General features: G+C 39.3%; 1 protein-coding gene across 2 annotated transcripts in view; it reads right to left on the bottom strand.

Moving 5' to 3' along the window:
- PRMT3 (protein arginine methyltransferase 3) overlaps window positions 1-20,770 on the bottom strand; it is a 143,303-nt gene that overhangs the window by 83,370 nt on the left and 39,163 nt on the right. Inside the window, exon 2 of one of the 2 annotated variants that reach the window (XM_039386003.1) lies at window positions 15,078-15,107. The exons of the other annotated variant lie outside the window; for it this stretch is intronic. The gene's annotated coding sequence lies outside the window, so the exon portion shown is untranslated. The remainder of the gene's footprint in view (window positions 1-15,077; window positions 15,108-20,770) is intronic. 2 annotated transcript variants of the gene reach the window in all.

Below are 20,770 nucleotides of genomic sequence, written 5' to 3'. Positions count from 1 at the left end.
GTTTCAGGATTCCCCCAAGTAAACTCCAGTCACCGACTGGATATTTGGAGATACTGCTCCAAACAGCACAATATCAGAGGCCTCCAACAGCTTTTTCCTTTGTTTCAGACCTGACTGTAAAATTGCCACTTACTTTACAAGCTCTAAAAAAAAAAAGTCAGATAGATCTTGAGAGGCATAACTACATTAAAGGAAAGAAACATGGGAAGAGAAAACTCGTGTGTACACTGAAAACAGAGCTTAAATAGAGCAAAGCTAAAGTACTTGTAGAGAATGCTCTCATCTCTCTCCAGCGACCATGATTTCCACACAACCTATTTGGATACTGTCAGATTTTTGTAAAGGGAACTCAGTTTCTAATGGTGGTTTTTAGTTTATATGGAGACAGGTTTTCTGGAATTCCCCATCTCCACACTCTTTTTGTTCCCCTAAATACTTTCCCTGCTGCAAAATGCACTGATTCCAAACAACCATAATGACTAAGTCCTCTAGCAAATGCCTTAAGTACCTGATTTTGAATAACACCTTGTCCAAGGAATTGGTCGTTGTTAACCTTTAACCCTGTATACTGCCATGCAGGAGGAATCCGCTTAAAATCCTCATTGTAAAGATACACAAGGAGTAGCATTAAGGCTATTTGACCTCAGGATTTTCTGAAGGCAACTTTAGGATGTAATTTTCTCACATTTTTTTGCATTTGCAAATAACTCCTTAAACAAGAATCTAAACGGACTTACTTTTCATGGTGCATTTTTTCCCATTTTGTGATCCCAGTGAGGGAACTGAGAATTCTTTCCAGGAAAAGTTGTAAACAATTTAGGGTTCAGAAGTGTCTAAGAAGGAAGCTGTATTTACTTTCCCTGGAATGGGAGGCATAAGCTGTTTTTGACAACTGATCTTTCTGATAATAGAGTTATCCCAAGGGACCAGAAATCAATCACTGGGAAAAGTGAAAATCTTGGTATAGACAGATTTTGGTATGCCCTATGCATGTCACTGGAAAAAACTGTGTATTTCAAACAGGTACCATAAAAATTTTATCTAATAGAACATGGCCATCTAGAACAAATTAGAGAATATAACTTGCAGCCAGATAAGGAAATTTGCTTGAGAAAGAAGCAATTATAATTCTGCTATATCACAGGTAGGTCTCTCTGAATGAATAAGAAATCAGACTTACATCAGTTATATCTAGACTGCAAGAGTGAGGTTGGTGGAAGGAGCTGGGAAATGTATATACACCAAGTTACAAGGTAGGATGCAGAGTTACAACTTTCCTCTGGTGGTGCTTGTTAGAAAACACTATCAACACTACAACATATTTTGGTGTCACCTTCTCATTAACCATATTTCCAAACACTCTGCTGAAACCATGACACTGAAAGAGGCCAAGGCACAGTGGAGTGGCTGTTCCACAGACCCTCCTCTCCCACCTGCTTATGGGCCACATCATGAGACACAGTTCAGGACAAAACTCAGCTGGCTCAGGCTGGATTCATAGTCTGGATCTTCAGTGTTGTCTTACCCCATCTCTTGATTAGGCATCTCTTCTCCTCAGAAACATTTCACTGTGTTAGTGAGCAGAACACAGGATTTCTTTAGGCAGCACAGAATTCCATGCTGACAGTTCTGCAACATTCTTAAAGACGTTCTAGTAGCCTGGGAATAATATATTTGTTTAGCACGGTGGAGGACTATCTTCAAAATAAAGGAGGGCAAAAATGGATTCTCTTCTCTGTGAATATGTCTGTTTCCGTGAAGGAATTTTAAAATTATAGATCCCAGATTAGATTACTCTATTAGATTAGATTTCTTGAAGCTGTAGATAGATCCTAGCATCTGAAACTCAAAGAGAAACTCTCAGGGAGTCTGATTCATAAAAAGCTATGTGTGCTGTTTACAAGAGCAATTTGTGTTCCGGTTTTATTATTATTTATTCTGCATATGTGGGAAATAAATATTTTACAGTGAGTCCTTCAAAACAGGTTTATGATTCATCTACCCCCAAAGTTTTATTGGTAAAAATACTGAGGAAAACAGCAGGCCGAAAAACTTATTTTCCTGAAATCTAGAAGAAGTTGCTGTTTTAATTCAAACTGCTATGAACCCTAGCAATATCATTCATTGTGCCATTTCTATTTTAGAGATAAAGAAGTAGATTTCAAAGAGCATTTGCAATAAAGCAAGTTTAAATGGAATTCTTGAAGTTGCAGTATCACTGGTCCTTTGATTACAACCTGTGTGGAATTCAAGGATGCTTAGCAGTTGAAGGGTTCCTTTCCAAAATACAAATGAACATTACCTGGGAAATATAACTGCTGCTAGGTGATGATAGTCCCTGGACAGAAGTGAAGGCATATCCTCCTTTCTCTCCCAGCCTTTGAGATTCACCCTTCTGGGGTACAAGACTGGCAGCTGCTTAAGTGCACTGTTGACAGCACATCACCTGGCAGCTCGTTAGGTCATCCAGTGGAAATCAGCACGGGTGGATTCCTAATTTAATTACATTTTAATTTCATGTTTACTGCCACTGTTTCTTCCCTCAACATGTATACATTACTATAGCTCATGTGTTTCTCTCCACTGGAGCATAGATACTTTTTCATACACACATTCATTTGTGAACACTGCATTTTTATACTTTCTTGACCAAATCAAAGTGCAACCTCTTACTTGAATGCAGCATGCACTCTCTTCAAAGTGCCAGAAGTAATCATCCACGTGTTAAAGAAAAAAAAAAAAAGCAAGAAACAAAAAAAAGAAACACACAGAAAATTTATTTCAAAACTACCCTCTTAGAAACAATTCTTTTGCTCCCACTTGTGGCAACTACTGCCAACGTTGTTAACTGATCAAATATGTTTCCTTAAAATTTTAAGAACATTTCTGATATGGTCTGTTCGAGTACAAGTAGGCTTTTTTTCCTACCATGTCTTTTGCATTCCCTTAGGTCTGTTGCATTTCATAAATTCAATATGCCTCACCTCCTCAGCTCTCAACTAAAACAGAATTATCAGCAACTGGAGGTGCTGCTGTTTCACTGGCATATCCATTAAAAGAAAATATATCTTTTCCCTTGTTCTAAAGAATTTCTTCATCTTTCTGAGGATTTATGTTCTTGGTGAATATTTGGAGATTCTGGCTTCTGGGATTTTGAATAGGTCCAAACTTGATAAACTTTTCTTACCTTCTCATTATTTGAAGCAGCAGCATATAGAGACAAAGCACAAGGATAAAAAGACAGATCTCTTTATTATCTACAAATAGCACAACATTCCACCAGCAAGACTCCACTGGGCTATAGCCAATACAATTCAGATTCTCCCCATCGTATTCTCCAGGTTATTTTAGAGGTGACCGAAGAGCAGGATGACAGAATGCAAAAAAAAACCCAAAAATACATGCTCTATTTAAACCATTCTAGTATTTCTGACTTCCTCCCTCCTTTACTCAATGCTTTTTAGCTCATACAAGATCCAGGCAAATTCATTACACAAAGCACAGGTTATCCCAAGCAAAAAGTGAACAAGAGAGTGTCCACAGGCCACCTCAGGTTACAACCTCAGTAAAGGTGATATATAAGCAGATGAGCAGGTGTCATTTATCTAGAACCCTTAGATTCAAGAGGATGATCACTGAATTTTCAAATTTTCAAATTTTTAGACCCCTGTTTTATTTTCAAACATCTTAAAGTAGAAAGGCACAAGAAAAGTTTAGCTGAAGAACTTTGCTTTAAAGATACACATTTAGTTAGGGTCAGTCAGAGCAAACAGAGGAAGAACAGATATGTGTGCATTAAACCTAAGAGGCTTTGCATATTGATATTTGTGGGCTCACTTTTGAACTCTTTACCCTTTAAACCTTTGTCTCAACATCCCCCACGTATAAGATGACAATCCCAACTCAGTCGTTTTAAAGATGAAATCAAACCTTTGAACTCCTTAAAAGCTACCTGGACCCCCCTGGCTTTCTGGCTTCTCCCCAGACAGCTCAATACTCTGGTGAGTTTCTTGAATTTTAAATAGTATTTAAATGAAGGACAGTGCAGTTGGAGGTATTACTATTGTAACAAAAACAAAACCACACAACATCACTTTTTTTTGGCAAAATCCTCAAATGGACCTTTAAGTTAGACTTACTTTAAAATACCTCCTTTCCTCTGCTGACTGGAGAAAATAAAAGCTGTCATTCATTGGGCATCTTCTATTTAATTTTGACACTTCTCAGATACTGTCCTTGTGTATTTCTAATATGTTCTGGGTTCCTCATACATGGAAGCAGCTGTGCTCCTCTATTTCATTGTTCATAAAGCAGAGATTTTAAAATTATTTTCTTGTCCTCTCTTAGTTTCAGTTCTTAGACTTCTGTAAGTTGACACCAAAGTCCTTTGGGGAAATACTGAAAATTGTTATAGACTTGGCACACATATTTATGTGTATGGAATGTTTACTGTTGATGAAATGAGTATACTTTGGGAAATTTTAGACAACCGTGCAGCAGGGGTATCCACTAACAAAGTGTTCACATCACATGCTCTGGTCTGTGAATACCTTACTGATGTCACTCCACTTTTCTCCACTGACCTGGTGAGTAAACGCACTACAGTGCAGAGTTGCTTGCACAGCGAAGGAAATTTTTTAAAGAAATATCACTGAGTAAGAAAACTTAGACAGCAGAAAGATGTACCGAACAACTGAAACAGCCAAAGTCCCAGAGAGATCGCTCATCCCCAGAAGTGGTGTGTTTTGTTCTCACTGTGTATTTCTAGGCTGCATGTTCTTTCATGGAAGAGAGAGTGGACTAGTTGTGATCAAGAGAAAAAATAGGCTAATCATAGTGCTTCACTTTGCATTTTATTCAAAAGTATGTGAAAAGTTCATATAAATGTTAAGTAGCTGTCAATTAAACCCCCCCTTTGCCCTCTTGTGGCAATTTCCCAGGCAGCTGGGGTAGAGGGGGAAATCCCCATTTCAGTCCTGGATTGCTGTGTATGGCTAAAGACCAACCCAACTGGATTTATTAACTTCATATCTAGCAGCGAGGAGTTTGTGTCAGACCCACCACAGCCCTAATAGATGTCCTACTGGGCCACAAACACCAGTACAAATGGCACGGCTGCCAGCACAATCCCAACATGAATGGGCCTAAATTAGCCAGCGCCTAATAACCAGTTTACTAACACCTGTATTAGTGCTGCATCGCTGTGAGGAGGACTGCTGTTAGACAAGGCATAATCCCATAAGCTTGTCATTTGCATATCCCTCATTAGCTGATTAAAACCTGAAGGAGGCAGGTTTTTGCAGCCGGTGGGTCCATTCCGACGCTCCGGCTGCCTGGGTGGCTCGATAATGAAGTAGTGGTGGTGAATGTGAGGTTTATATGTATGGAAGGGATTAAGAGTATTAGAGTTTGTGTGAACCGATGTTGCCATATTCTTTCTACTGGATCACAGTAATTGGATGGGAGGAGCAAGAGTGGATCCGTTAGTTTTGTCTGTTTGCCCAGGAGCTGGGTGCTAGAGATTCAATTTTGCTTCCTTTTGCTCCTTTGCTTTTGTGAAGCACAGTGCTTTGTCTCGGCAACCCCTTGGCACCTCTGTACACTACCCAGCTAAGGCGATTCAGCCACAAAGAAGAAACCTCGGAGACAGGCAGCATAAAATGCAGCCGAGACTCAAGTGCTACTTGAGGGTAGCACAATCCTGCACAGCCCAATCCTGGGAGAGAAAGTAAGAGATAATTGAAATCTATAAACACCTCTGGAGCCTTTTTATTATTTTATTAGTTCTCCACATTTGGGCTTAACAAACCTCATCATCAAAGAAGCCGTGAGCTCCTTACAAGAAAACTGAATGGCTTGAAATTTCACTGACTTAAGAAGCAATTGTTGGGATTATTTGCTGGGCTTGCATAATTCTAATGCAAAAAAAAATCCATTTCCTACGTTATTTGTACAGCTGGAGTAATCACATTGTGTGACTGATGATGTAAAAAAAATATGCAAGCCTGTCTCTCCCATAGTGCCAACAATGCATCTTCAGCCACAACAGGAAGAAAACACACTAAAACAGTTCAGGAAAGCCTGATGCCAGTGATAGGCTTGGTAGGCTCTGGAGGAACAAGTTATGTGCAATAGACATTATTAATAGATATTAATTAGATGGGGGGAACATTTTAGGCATTCTAACATGGCCATATCATTTCCCCAACAATTTGGAGAATGATTTATTTTGTTCAGGATAGCTAAATGTTTGAAAAATTACTATGTGAATGAAGCTGTGGGGCACAGAGAAGATGGGACTATTCAAATATAATAATAACAATAACCCACAGGCATCATATTTTTTTCTCATTTTAAAAAATATTTTCATTCCCAAAGCTTAACACCATCACTGTGTTAATTACACTTCCCTGAATTTTGGTAGTAAAATCTCAGTTGTTTTATATCACCTTTTTATTTTATGTTTTTATCCTAAACAACGGCTGTTGGTTTTAGAATAAGAGAAACTAAAAGTTCCTTTAGTTAGATATGTAAAAAAACCTGAAAATATTCTGATCTTTAATACTATATAGATTTTAGAACCAACAAACACACAATGGCAGTATAACTTTAAGGAATATGATTTATCCTTGTGTTACTCCAGGGTTTCCTTACTGGAATTGTTTCACTAGCACAAAACTATGGTGATACAGACTCTATTTATTAGGCAGTGATTGAATCTGTATTACTGACTCCATGTAAGTCAATATGGTTACATGCATTTGAACGATGTTATGACCATTTATTGCCTTTCACCTGAATTTCACAAAGCAAGAAGGCTCTACTGTGTTTCTAAGTGGAGGTAGAGGGGAATGTTTAAATTAGAGGCAGCCCAACATTTCCTCCTTAATTCCATCCACACCCAAATTATACAGGCTTGATTGATGATACTCTCAGGCACATGGGGGGATTCCTGGGGATAGTTCTGTGCAGGGCTAAGGGTTGGACTCAATAGTCCTTGTGGGTCCCTTCCAACTCAGCATATTCTCTGATTCTGTGACACGTGCAGCAGGCTGTGAGCTGACCTGGCGAGGCAGCTCAAGAGCATGAGAAGATGCACATCCAAAATAAATCTGCACTTTTACTCAGGTCCTCGGAAGACAAGGACAGGCTCAAACAACATGCCTGATTGCTGGAGCTTCTGAAATCCAGACAGGAGCTGCAGCTCTTCAGCCACAGCTTTTGCCCCCAGGAACATACCCAGTCCTAGGTACTGGAAGGGTTCTCTGGAAGGTGACACAAGCTGGGGATGCATTGACTGTCTCCTTTAGGTAACAGTACAACACAGAAACTGCAGAGCCTCATACTCCTAGAGCCAAGCTGAACCCTTGACAGAAGACTCAAACACTCTTAAGTTGGATGGTGTGAGACAGTACTGACAGTTAAAGACTCACAGTGTCCAAGGAGTTGAGTTTCTGCCCTCACTGACCTCCACTGCCTCCGGTGAGTGACAAGCACATCATGTACAATATTCCTTCTTAAACGAGGACCCCTGCTCTGCCCATTTCTCATTAAAACAGTGTTGATAGCAGCCGAGAGACCAAATAAAAATCTACCTGCAAATTATGTTTCTATTTTTCCCCCACCAAAAATAAATTTTGGAATTACACTCTTTTAGAAGTGTCCTCACCTGGGTACTCTAGAAGGTATTTACAGTGCCCCATCTCCTCCCTGCTTTTAGCAAATTCTATCTGCCATTAGAAACAAGCAATTCCCCATGTCTTTACCCACTTCTTGTTTATGGCAGTCACATATTCCTGCCAAGAACAGAGAATTCAGACAGACTATGTTTGTCCTTGTGGGCATTTCAGGAAGCTACACGAGGTACCACTGGCTTGTGCAAGTAATCACTTTCCTCTCCTGATGAGAAAGCCCTTAATTTCCTTTTTCCTTTCCCTACTTCCTGCAGGAGCTGAGCCCTCTGACAGCTCTGACAATTGTTTTGTTCGCAGAGTAATGCTACTTATAACACCCAACCCAACCTCATGGCTATGAGAAATCAGGTCCCTGCCACGCTGTATGGATGATTAATGAAACTGCAGTGGCTGTTAACCCACTGCTGAAAGGACAGCACACACTGTCTAACTGTTATTTCCAGAAACTCAGGTTCAGCCAGAACTTGTGACAAAGAGGAATGAGGCTGTCCTGAGGTGAGCTCTGAGTGTTTCAACAGCTCCTTATGTGCTCTGCACTGAGCCTCAGCTTGTGAGATTATCTGAAGTCCCAGATTCAGAAAGGAAGGAGGCAGCAGAAGTTACTATGCTACCTCTCATTCCCCCAGGGAAAGAGTACTTTTAATTCAGATTATTTTCATCTTAGACCCAACAAGTGGATTTGCTATCAGAAGAGAATGGACACTGGAAGGGTGAATACTTCATGAGTCAGCTGGGCTATGGGCACCAGCCCTTGCGTTGCCAGAGGGTCAAACACATCATGTGTCTGCTGCAAAATGAGAAGAACTGCAAAACAGGATTTCCTATGACAACCAGATTCTGTGGTTTGAGTTAGCCCTTCTGACTGATGTTCCTGTACTGAAGTAGGAATAGGAAATCATAGAATTCCTTTGGGGCTTTTATCTAAAAATACCCATCTTATTTCTTCATATAAGAGCAAACACCCAGTTATGTTTTCACCATTGACTGTAAATTACTGTCTAAATATCTTCAAGCAAGAGAAGTGATGTTGTAAACAAGCCAGTCAGAATGTTAGCTTGTTAAGATGTCTTACTGGATTAGACAAAAAAGAGAGAGCATGAAATAACCACCTGTGTTTTTAGCAAGTGTTGCCTGCCAAATCCCACCTGGTATTATATATCTCTTAGTGATGTAATGTAACTTCTTAAATTATAGCTGATTATACTGCAGAATATGAAACATCAGGTACCACAAGGCTTCCTTTGCTTTGGTTGGACCAGAGGATCATTTACAACCTGGGCTGTTATATGAGTCTAAGTGAGGTAATAAAAAGAAGAAGAATCAAATCAGCAGGCTGTGAGAGATATAGAGAGATTAACACAAAAGTTCTTGGTAACTGCAGAAACAAACTATGGAACAGGACATTTTGTGTAGAGGACAGAGGGATCTTGTAGTCCTCTCGCCAGAGGAAACCCTCAGGCCCCACTACGGCTCGGCCTCTCCAGAAAATAAAAACTGAAATCCAGAATGGAGTTCAAGAAAACAAACCATTTAAATTAACTAAATGACTTTGGGGAAAACAAGGATGGTTTTGTGTCCCAAAGCACCTCTTCAATTCCACATGTTTTTGTTAAGAATTCATGATGTCTTTGGAATAGCTTATTATTATTATTAAGGATCACACATAAGGATCACACACTTTCTTCATGGAACACATCTTACTATCAAGCTGATTTTGCATGGGAAAAGACCCACAGTTTTCTAAAATGACTGTACTAAGCTGTAGGAGAAGGTTGCCAAATGAATCAAGCTGTGGCTGGACTGTGGTAAATTCCAGAGCACATAATAATGCTCCCATTTGTTTGTTTGAATCATCTTATGGTGCTGCATGCACATTTAGCTGATGTACCAACACTAATGGGTCACGCTGTTCTTGGAGCTGGATTTATAAAACATCTCATAAAATTAAACAGCTTTATTGCCAGGCTCATGAATGATAATCCCACAGATACAAATCATTAATCACAGAATGTATTAAGGTAATTACCAAACCAGGGAACTGTTTTACGGAATTTGTGGGTATGTGGTTAGATTATTTTTTTTTTTGCACAAAGCAGACAGCAGTTGCCTGCTGCTGAAATCCCTCTGTATCCACAAGGATCAGGTCCCAGTAGAACCATGGTGGTCAGCCAAGCCACGATCATTACAGTGCTGACAATGTACTGCCTGCACAGAACCTTTTCCCATCACTTTTATTTAGCATACATGACATCTCAACATTGCTGCTGAGAGCCATAAAACCCTCATTGCATGCTTATACTTGACAAGGTACAATTCAGAAATCAGGAGAAGGTCCTGACTCACACAGAGCTATTGTCTGTTTGTCCATTTTGTTCCTTGTTAATAACACAAGAAGTACAGAACAAGAGCGGTGGGTTGTTTTTCTCCTCACTTCAAACCTTTGTGTATGAAGACAGAAACAACTTTTTAAAGTGACAACATTTTACATTAAGTTATTTGCTAATATTTTAAAGTTCTGCCAGCTTTGACAATTTTTTTTCTATTCAGCAATAGAATTTTCAACACTATTGTGACATGGCACTGGGGTTTAGCAACTCTGCAAGAAGCTATTCTTTCCCTCAGGTCTTCTCTATTTCATAACTTCTTCTCTCTTTACCACCACCCCAACCAGTTTAATGTGGGTTGACAACTGTTCATTTAAATAGAATTACAATGTCTTTCATCATACAGAGACAGCAACAAGCAGAAAAGAAGATTAATCATTAAAAATACAGGAGGGGAAATACTGTTGCAAACTCCAACCTAGGCAGGTTTCCAAAGCACAGCTGAGCCCTGGGATTCTGGGCAGCCAAGAAACACACCTTGGAATAAAGCTCCACTGTCTCATTAAGGGGGAAAGAATAAAAGTTTGGCTGCATAAGGACAAAGCACTGACCAAGGACATTGGTCCAGAACAACAGTCATTGGAGTAATTCCAACCATTAAGCCCCCACTGCCAAGCCCACCACGAAACCACGTCCCCAGGTGCCATGTCCACACATTTTTGAAACACTTCCAGGGATGGCGACTCCATCACATGCCTGGGCACCCTGTGCCATGGCTTGACAGCCCTTTCAGTAAAGAGACGTTCCCTAATATCCAACCTAAACCTCCCCTGGCACAACTTGAGGCCATTTCCTCTTGTCCTGTCCCTTGCTACTTGGGAGAAGAGACCAATCCTCACCTGGCTGCAACTCTCCTTGTAAGAGAGTGATAAGAGTTACTCCTGAGCCTCCCTTTCTCCAGACTAAAAACTCCCAGCTCCCTCAGCTGCTCCTCATAGGACCTGTGCCTGGTTTGCAGTTGAAAGGCAGGGTGGCTGGAGTCATATATTTTGGCCTGAAATGCTGGGATGGTGTGTGGAGGACACCTCCATCTTCCCAGTGATGAGAACCACCCGGCCCTAGCAGCTGTCTCCCTGCAGCTGTGCTTGCCCCTCTCCCCTCAGGAAATGGATTCCCACTTCCCAAGTTCCCACAGCTGCACAGGATCAGCTGGGGAGGATACTCAGTGAGAAACATTTAAACTCCAAAACGAAAATCAAAGTATTCATTCAGGATGACACTAGAGAGAACAGCTGAGGCTCAGCTGCCCTTACAAGCCATCACCAAGTCACCAAGGTTGATTAAACTCTTCTCTTTGAGTCGACTGTATCTCCCTGTCCTTTAGTCTATCTACCAGTGTCTCATAGGGGTCTGCATTTTATTCTGCCTAGTGGAAAGGAATAGACTTTTATATACCTTTATAATATGGAAATAGATTTTGTGCCTCATTGCACCACTACAATTCAGTTTTCACATCCTTGGACATTTTGGTGAGTGACATCTTAAAAGCTCCCAGCACTTTACTATTTATTCTGCAGCATGGTTGTTTTAGCATTACACAACAAGTACACAAAGTAATGGAAAGGATGGGAGCTAAGGCCACAGTACCAATATAATCTACTTGATAAAGTGCAATTGGGAAAACCTGTTTGATGTGGGCTGGCAGCTATCCATTTAAATAGAATTACAATGTCTTTCATCATACTGAGACAGCAACAAGCAGAAAAGAAGGTTAATCAACTTTATGGACTTTTTTGTTCCTTGGGTTTTGAACCATAATGTGGGATGTAAGAGTGCCACTAGGTCCAGTCCAGTGAAGATGTTGCTTGGTGATACTTAGAGAGTTGGACTACATGGTTATTGTAGGTCCCTGCTAACTGAACTAGTCTATTTTAAGAGTAGTAGTACTTAAAGTGCAATTTCCTGAATGAGTGGACAGTACTGGTGGCCTAAGCATAAGAACAAGGCATCTTGTCATAGTTACAAACTTACAGTGTCTGATATCACCTTCCTCTAGGCTTATGATTACTCCAGGGTTCCCCCTTGCTAAATACAGAGTAGCTGCTCCCCTGTGTGCTCCTACCACAGAGTTGTTGTGGCACAGTAAGAAACACCGTCACTTATATCGCAGTAATGAGTTTAATTGTATCAACCCTGAATCTTCCACAGAGAAAAACACCTCCTTTTTTGGGCATTAGAGGAGAACAGGACTCAAATTCATATTAAAATACAACTCTCATTTGGGCTGGGTGTGATTGTATCAGTAGCTTCTTTTCTAACAGGTCAAGTGTCATGTGAAGTGACTGTAAGTCGATTTTTAGATCTTCTTCTTAAACTACAGTAGGGTTAGAAGTTTGAACCTGAAATCAAGACCTTTGCTGTAGTAGGCAAAAGGGCAGAACAAAAAGAGTGCTCTTGAGACAAAGAGTGTGATAGCCAGTTAAAATAAGTCCACAGTTTTGGATCCCTTGACTGTCAATCAGCTTGTCAAAGCACTGTTACTGTTTCTCTATCAGAATGTCATTGCTCCTTACTGTTCTTCCCCTGCTGTCACAAAGGTGGGAGGTGCAAAGAAGTCACTGACTCAACCCTGGACACAGCCCCCTTTCTCTTCCCCTTCCTCACACTCAAGCCAAGTGCCAAACAGCATAGCTGACTCTGAAGAGACATATCGGGGAGCCCGTGTGTGCCCACAGATGCTTTACATCTACCTAAAACACAATTAACCATTGCTGGAAAAGAAGGCTTTTTGGGGAAAAATACATGGATTTGAAAAGTTTGAGGTTAGCTGAACACACACTTGCATTATTTAACACACGTTCACCCCTTGTTCTGTCTGCTCTGTCCCCACCATTTACTGCTAAACAGGTCCCTTATCTTTATTGATCACTTAATTTATCTTTTCTTAACTCCCCTTGCTCCGTCTGGTGCTGTGTGTCCAAGGTATTGAGGCTAAACATCCGTCTGTTCATACTGTCATGACTGGTTCGCCTTTGAAAGAATAGGGGGAGCAGGTGGTGTGACTAAGTAGACCCCCGACAGAATAGGGGCACCATTGCTGTGTCCTGTCCCAACCTGCCAGCGATTCCCCACCCTCCCAACTGTTCCACATTAAAGCAGTCAACTGTGGCTTTACAGTCCAAGTTTTACACAACTGTTTTACAAACCAGGAAGAATTTCTTTTGTGGAAAATCTTTTGTTAGGCAGCGCAGAATGGGGAGGGGAGCAGGGTAGAGGGAGTGGAGAAAGCCCGTTCTGAGACCGAGTGCATTTTAATGTGTATGTAGATGTACACTACAGGATGTGCCAAGCCAGCTCTGTATTTCTGTGCTGCCTTTAAGCTCTCTTTAAAGAGAACACAACATATCTTTCAAATACCTTTCATTTTCTTGGGGTCTTCTAGTCATTTTCCTTTGGTACTGTTTATGGTACTATTTTGGTTTATTAGAGCAAATAAGATTGAAAACCAAATAAAATGACCTCTTATACTTTTTTTTTCCTCAATAAGAATAGAACATTCACTTTTCAGTGTTGCAAAACTATTATAAATCCATCTAACTGGATAGACAACCTCAAAGAAAAGTCCAGATGATGCTTCAGCCACATTCCAGTTTCCAAACAGTCCTATTACAGGCACCATCTTGCTTCTGATCTCATACACACCACTGAATCCTGTGAAAAAATACAGTGTATCTCAACCCAGATGTCAGCTAGAACTTGTACATATGAGTTATCTCTGAGATAACATACCCTGAAATGGTCAGGTCCGTAAGAGACAGAATAGAAGCTCACAAAATGGAACCCAGAAAGAGCAACCGTTTTCTTACAGCTCTGAAACTATTCTGGTATTACCACTAGAGTGCTACAAATAGTTGCATACAAAACCTGAATCTACCAAATTCTCATTTTGTTTTTCTTTCCCTCCTTTCTGTGAGAACTCACAAACTGATAATTCACAAATTGTTCAAAGCCGAACACAAGATTTGGGTATTTTCCACAATTTCAAAGGAAAATGACATTTTGCCCTGGAAGCTTTTTCCGCAGGCTGAAATGTATTAGAAGTTCTATTTCAGGCAAAATTTGCAAACCAAGAGACAGAGATCCTGTTCCTTTTTGGAAGCTATTGCAGCCAATCACGCAAATCTTGTAACTGTACATGCAAAAGGGGGGGGAAAAGGATAAAAGTTGTCTTTTCTTTCCTTCAGAGATGTCTGTCTTTCTGCCCTTCCTCTCCCCATCAGGCTGCAGTGGAAAGACAAAAGCTGAGACTCTGCATCCATAGAATTCAATGGCAAAATTTCTGTGAGGCCTGAATTTCACCCAATCTGCTGAGTCCTGCAGGAACAGCAAAAATCAGTGATTGTTGTTTAAAGAGGGAAGGATCCACATTTGTTACTAGATCATTGGGAAGGTACTGAGAATTAATCCTACTAAAAGCACTGTTTTCTCTTAGGAGCCTGATCCTCTCAGATATGTAAGTAATAGACTGCTCAGTTCAATTGGTATAAGGAGTACAGTTCAGATTCATGGGGGTTCTTAGCTTCCTGACCAAATACAAAGCATAGAAATATCGAAAAGCATTCAGCACTAAAATTGAATGCTTTTGAATGAAGCATATGTTTTAAAAAATAAAATAAGAGAAATAATATATTCAGATAAATCCTCTCTGTATGTCCACAGTCCCTTCAGGAGTCTGGTAGACAGGTCACTCAACCAGAAGGCTTGGTTTCAATCCTTCCCTTTCAAGGAAGTACCTAAAGTGCCTCCACAGAAAGCTATAAAACCACCAGGACAGAGGATTACATGGATGCTGTATGATATATGATTGCCAGTCTCTCATATTACTGCACTCCCATGGTGCATAAAGAGTCCATGAATTTGAAGCCAGCATCAGGAGTGTCTTTTCTCTGAGACCAGTATCCTAATCATGAAGTTCTTCAAGTCTTATTTTACATTTCCTATCTCATTGAATATTTATTTAATAGCACCACCTGCAAGAAGCAAGAGAAGCTCACCTCACCTTCTCACCATGGTGCTTGGGGTGGTCACCCTAGAAAAGGAAGACAAAGATTGGATTTTTAGCAGATTGAGCAGAATAACAGAACTAGCACTCCAGAAATATGAACAAATATGCTATTACTGCAATACTGGATAAATACGATCATCATGGCTTGTTTTCAGTCCAAACTTTTTCTCAAAAGCAGCAAGACTTTTGAATATTTTCTCAACAACTAAGATTATTTTACAACCAAGTTGGTAGACAGTAACACATCCCCAAATGTTTGTTCACACCTGGAAGTGATCATCAAGAAGATGAGGATCCGCATCACCAAGGATGAAACATTCTCAGTATTTTCCCTAAAAATTTATAACACCTTCACAGTAGAAAACAGAGATCAGTATTTTAGCATTGTAGGTAAGCAGAGAAAGAGGGAATCTACACAGATCTATACGGAGGATATCTACAGAAATCTGTGGACCTAGAGTCCCTGTTATTTAAAAATTCAATAATTCATTAATTGATTAAAATCTCTGTTAATAAGCTTGAGGGAAAGAAAATGTCTTACATCTCTGCTCATTTCGAAGGCATTAAAATTACATGCCTAGTTCAGAAGAATTCTGTCACAAATACTGCATTGCCTGTAAATTACCAAGCTGTCTTCCAACTGTAAAAATCACATTTATAGATTAGAAAATCCTTCCCAATTGTTCATTTTGAACAAATCGAGAATTGTCTCTCTACTACTATATTAAGCTATCATTTTGCTCCTACTAACTTCTTAAATGCTGACTTTTCTCAAATTTGTATGTGAAACATCAATACATTTGGATGTATGACATTCAAAATGTAGATGTAAAAGACAGGTGTGAAGTCCACAATCATTCTATCTTATCTGCTCATGCAGGTTGGGTTGTGTCTAGAGTCTCTTTGTGTACAAAAATGCTTGGAGAATTACTGAATCAGTTATAAATTTGTCCTTAGGTTATACTAATGATATACAGAGAATCAAATAGATAGGAAAACATGTGAAACTAGACAGTAGAAAATATGGTGTTCCTAGTGACTGCAATGCCCATCTGAATTAGATCACAAATTATCTGATTATCTAATTAGATCTGAAATGAGTCTTATGGATCTTCCAACCCCTGATGGATGTTTCTCTACATCACGAGAGTCACCACACAGTTTGCCACATTTTGGTAGAATGACATTTTCTGAGAGGCTTATTGCTCGCAAGGCACAGATATTGTGGCTCAGAATAAGTTGTGTTGCCTGCTTTTCTGTAGACAAGGTTACATGGCAACTGTCAAAAGCCATCTAGAATCTGCAGTGTTTTCTTTCCAAAAAAAACCAAACCCAAATTAATGAAACATCCCCGTATAGGGTTACAGGACAGTCAGGTACATGCATGTCTTTATTCAGAGGCAAGAACAAGCTTTATGCACTCTATATACAACCATCAAAATATTTTATGTGGATTTTGCTGCTTCTGTGAAACAATATTGTCATGTGCTGCACACATCAAACTCAATTTAACTTGCCTAAAAGTCACATACTGATATCCTAAATATATATAATGTCATCATTTCACTTTCAAGATGGATGAACAAAATTATAAGAGGAGAGGAAAATAAAAACCATATTGGCATCGACTTATCCCATTGCAAAAGCAATATTAGTGTAATTGTGTATAATTGTTTAAAGTATAATTTAATACATCCCTTTAACAACTCACAAATTATCACTTGACAACTAGAAATAATAGGTCTTTTTGTTAAAAACAGAAAGCATGTGAAGACTAAAGGTTAAACAGGTCTTTTCATCATGATAAATCACTGGTTAATGAGCCTGGTATTGTTGGGTATTATACTTGCTCACTTCAATGCCATTACCTTCTGGTTGTAAAGCTGACACTACTAATGATCTTCATTCTTTGAACTTTTCCACAATATTGACTGGTTGCATAGAGCAGATGTTACTTGGATTTGACTGCAAAAGTGGCAATTCTTCTAAGGCTTGGAGAGGCCCTGAAAAGAATGACACTGAACACAATGTATTTTGATATCTCTAAGTCGAAAGAGATTCTTCTGTAAGTATCAATTCTTGCTCTTGTAGCTTCTTAGTATCACACAAAAATCAATCATAGATAAGAGATCAAGATTCTTGATTTATTTTCTGCAGTTTCCTTTTTTTTTTTTAAAGTTGCAATAATGCAATGAACTAACACAAGAAAATTTGTGTCTAGTCTCTGTCATTGTACTCATAACTTCTCCTGCATCACAGTATATGCAAGTAAAATAAAAAAATTAGTTCTGTATTTCTAAGATTTTCTTGGTCTTGACTGGAGGACGCTGAGGTCCCCAGGAGCTGTATGAGTGAGCCAAGTGCTGACAAAGCAGGATGCAGAAGGCCTGCACACATATGTTTGTATACCCACATCCATCACTTCTTATTCCAGAGGGAAGGAGGCCCTGCAGACCTTCCCTAAGCAGTTAGGAGAAGCAAATAGTTACTTGACACCTCTTTAACATATGACGGCTGTCTTTGTGTGAGGGACCTGGTTCAAATAAACTCACAGAGCCTTGGGATAGAGAAGGAAGATTTAAGTGTAAGAGAGCAGGGATGGACAAGTTTTAAATTAAACTGAAGTGACCTGGAAGCTTCATGTTTATCCCCATTCCGTTCTCTTCCTGACCCTGCCCCTTTCTTGTACTACTTCTTGCTCTGTTCCTGTCACTGCTGGATTCTAGAAAATGTGCAACTACAGAGCAAAATTCAAACCTGGAGAAGACAGAAGTAGTTTTATCTGAGTTTACGTCCAGTTCTGGGCCAGAAAGATTTTGCTGCATCATAGAACAGAAATGCGGACAAATGAACTCACCATTCCCCAAGTCAAACCCCAGACCCTCACATCCTTCACATGCACATTCTTTGAATGTTTCTGTGCAGCAGCAAGCACAAAAGCTACATAGTTTAGCTTATGTCCATACCAAAAATCCAAGCTCCAAAAGGCATTTCTCACATACTGCTAACAACTCACTGGCATGTAAAAAGTCATTATTTTTTTTCCTAAGTGATTCATGAAAATTTAACCCTGAAGGTTTAATCTTTAACCTGTTTGGGAAACTTAAGAAACTTTTCAATAGTATTAATTTCACGATATAAAAATGTAAGCATGAACATACCTATTCCCCTCTGATCCTACTAAACTCAGTTGGATTGAGAGAAACAGTTTTCATATGATGTCTGTCACACCAGCATCTGAGGCTATCTGGTCTGCAAAGGTCTCTCACTTAAAAAACTTACAGCTACTCACATACAGGATAAAATCCTGAACAAGCTGAGCATCAACAAAATAAAGATTTTTCTTGAGGAGTAATTAGCTACAATTCATTTATTTAAGGGGGGTGAGAGATGTGACATCGTCTTTGATAACCCTAAGAATTTCTCATCTGTAGGATGTCATTTCCAACAGCAGGTAACACACATGTGCCTCATATGGGATCTGTCCTACTGTCAGAGAGAAACTGTCTCTTGTCACAAAGTTACCGTTAGATGTATCCAAATATCTATTTATTGTCTCACAATCAGAAACTGCAGTCTTGCAAAATCCAGGTTGGCTTACACTATAGGGGTATAAATCCTCTCCTACTCAGAGTTTCTCATTTAAAGAATTCTGATTTAAATTTTTGTTTAAATTTTCATTTAAAGAATATTTACTCATTAGTGCGAGCAATTTGGTGCTATTTTAGTGTCTACAAAGTGTGGTTTTCATCATGTGACAATTAGTGAAAATACTTTGAAAGACATGTTTTTGATAAAAGGGCTTATAAAAATAAGCCTGGGTAATATCAACTTTTTTTTTTCGTTTGCTTATCAATTTAAATGTTTCCCATTTTATTGATAAAGCAAGAAAAAGAAGAGTGACTTATGCTGTGGAAAAAGCCCATCGAATCCTATGGACTATACACAGATTTTAAGATTCTTTTTCAACCAATTCCACTGATATTGTTGTATGCCAGTATTGCAAACTGCACTCTCACTGTCTCTGTGGTGTTCTCAGATAGCCTTTATTTTTGCCATAAAAAGCCAGAATTTTTAAATGTTATTTCTGAATTTTTTTCTTGGAAGAGAGGCAACACTAGTGGTGAACACCTGTATTTGTTTGGACACTCAGATATAGTTTACTACCGTGTCATCAAAGCACTTCTACATTATTTGAGACATGAAAAATCACTAGTGGTAAACACTTCAGCACAAGCTAATGCAAATTATCCAAGAAAGGCTTTGTTAGACAAACCATATTTACAACAGAGGCAGATGCATTGGGAGTACAGGTTTCATGGAAGGGGGGTAACTTCTTAAATCAAAGAAACGGTGGTGTCTGACTTAGTCCATTCTCCCATTTCAAGGTATTGACCCCATGATTCCTGCTTATCTTGCCTTCCAAAATCATAAATCCTAATTAAATAGTATGTGTATAAAAGGTTTGAAAAGTAACACCTTAATTTACTTATTTGGTTACTTCTTTAAGCAGAAGTGGTTTGATTGCAAGGAACATGGTCTATATAATTTTGTATATGTGTGTGTTTTCAATGTTTATGCAACACAGCATGATGATGTACAATATTCAATTAATATACTCTCTCCTGTGCTACCCAGGGGTTTATAAAATTCTAGGAGGAGCTTCAGCCTGGCTGCAGAACTGGCTGGAAAGACTCACAAGCAATCCAACAGAACACTTTCCCCACACATACATTCCTGTAGCCTCCTCTCCCTATCACCCCCTATTACTTGGCCACATTCACCCCCACTGGCCCTTTGCCTTTGACCTCTCTCTGCCACTGCCTCTGATTTTGTATTTGTTTTCTGAGGACCTATTATCAATCACTTTTAAGTACCCTTAAGAAGGACATTTAACCTAGGCATGTGAAAGTACTAGATCCTTCCATTCAAAGAAATAAGTTATTGTAGGGAATATATAGTTTGTATCCCTTATGGTAGCAAAGTCACAAAAAAAAAACAAAAAAAAAAGTTTCCCTAGTGTGCCAAAAAAAAAAAAAAAAAAAGGTAAACAAAGAGTTCCAGTACATGTTGCAGTTGCCAGAACTTGTATGAGGTTTGAAGTGCCTCACAGCGTTATCCACTTTGATAACCTACCAACCAAGACTTCTGCTTAGAAAAGTTCAAGTGCCGGTGTCAGCTAATTTCTCTTGTACCAAAATGTTGCATTTTATTTCCGCTGATTAGCATAAAATTGTTCCCATTGTCTCAGCTACAGGGACACACAATGGTGCCAAAGATCCCTGCAGTGGGGAGTTTCTGTGTATTTCAGCTCCTGGCTTTGCCTTAGAATTCATTAGCCATAGGAATACCACATGCTCTGCGCTGGATTTCCATATATACATCAAGAAAGCTGCTATTTTTCACTGGCAGCTCCTTGATAATTTTAATTATCTTCTCTCAGAAGCCAGAGGAATTATTTTTTTCATCACTGAATGATGTGGCTGAGGCCATAATATGCCTATGGAATGGATTTTTTCCTATTTATCCCTTCTTTTTTTGGCCAATGTCTACATTTACCTCCTAACATATAGTGTACACATGACTTTCTATAATGTGGCTATCACTGAATTCTCTCAGTCATAAGAAAATTGCATATGCATGCAAAAAAGAAAAAAAAGAAAAGACAGATTTCCCTTACAAATTGC

Source organism: Pipra filicauda, unplaced genomic scaffold, assembly GCF_003945595.2.
Source record: "Pipra filicauda isolate LSUMZ 115617 unplaced genomic scaffold, ASM394559v2 scaffold45_size4122338_pilon, whole genome shotgun sequence".
Taxonomy (NCBI): Eukaryota; Metazoa; Chordata; class Aves; order Passeriformes; family Pipridae; genus Pipra; species Pipra filicauda.
Note: the sequence above shows the minus strand (reverse complement) of the source record. Positions and strands in the feature narration are given on the sequence as shown.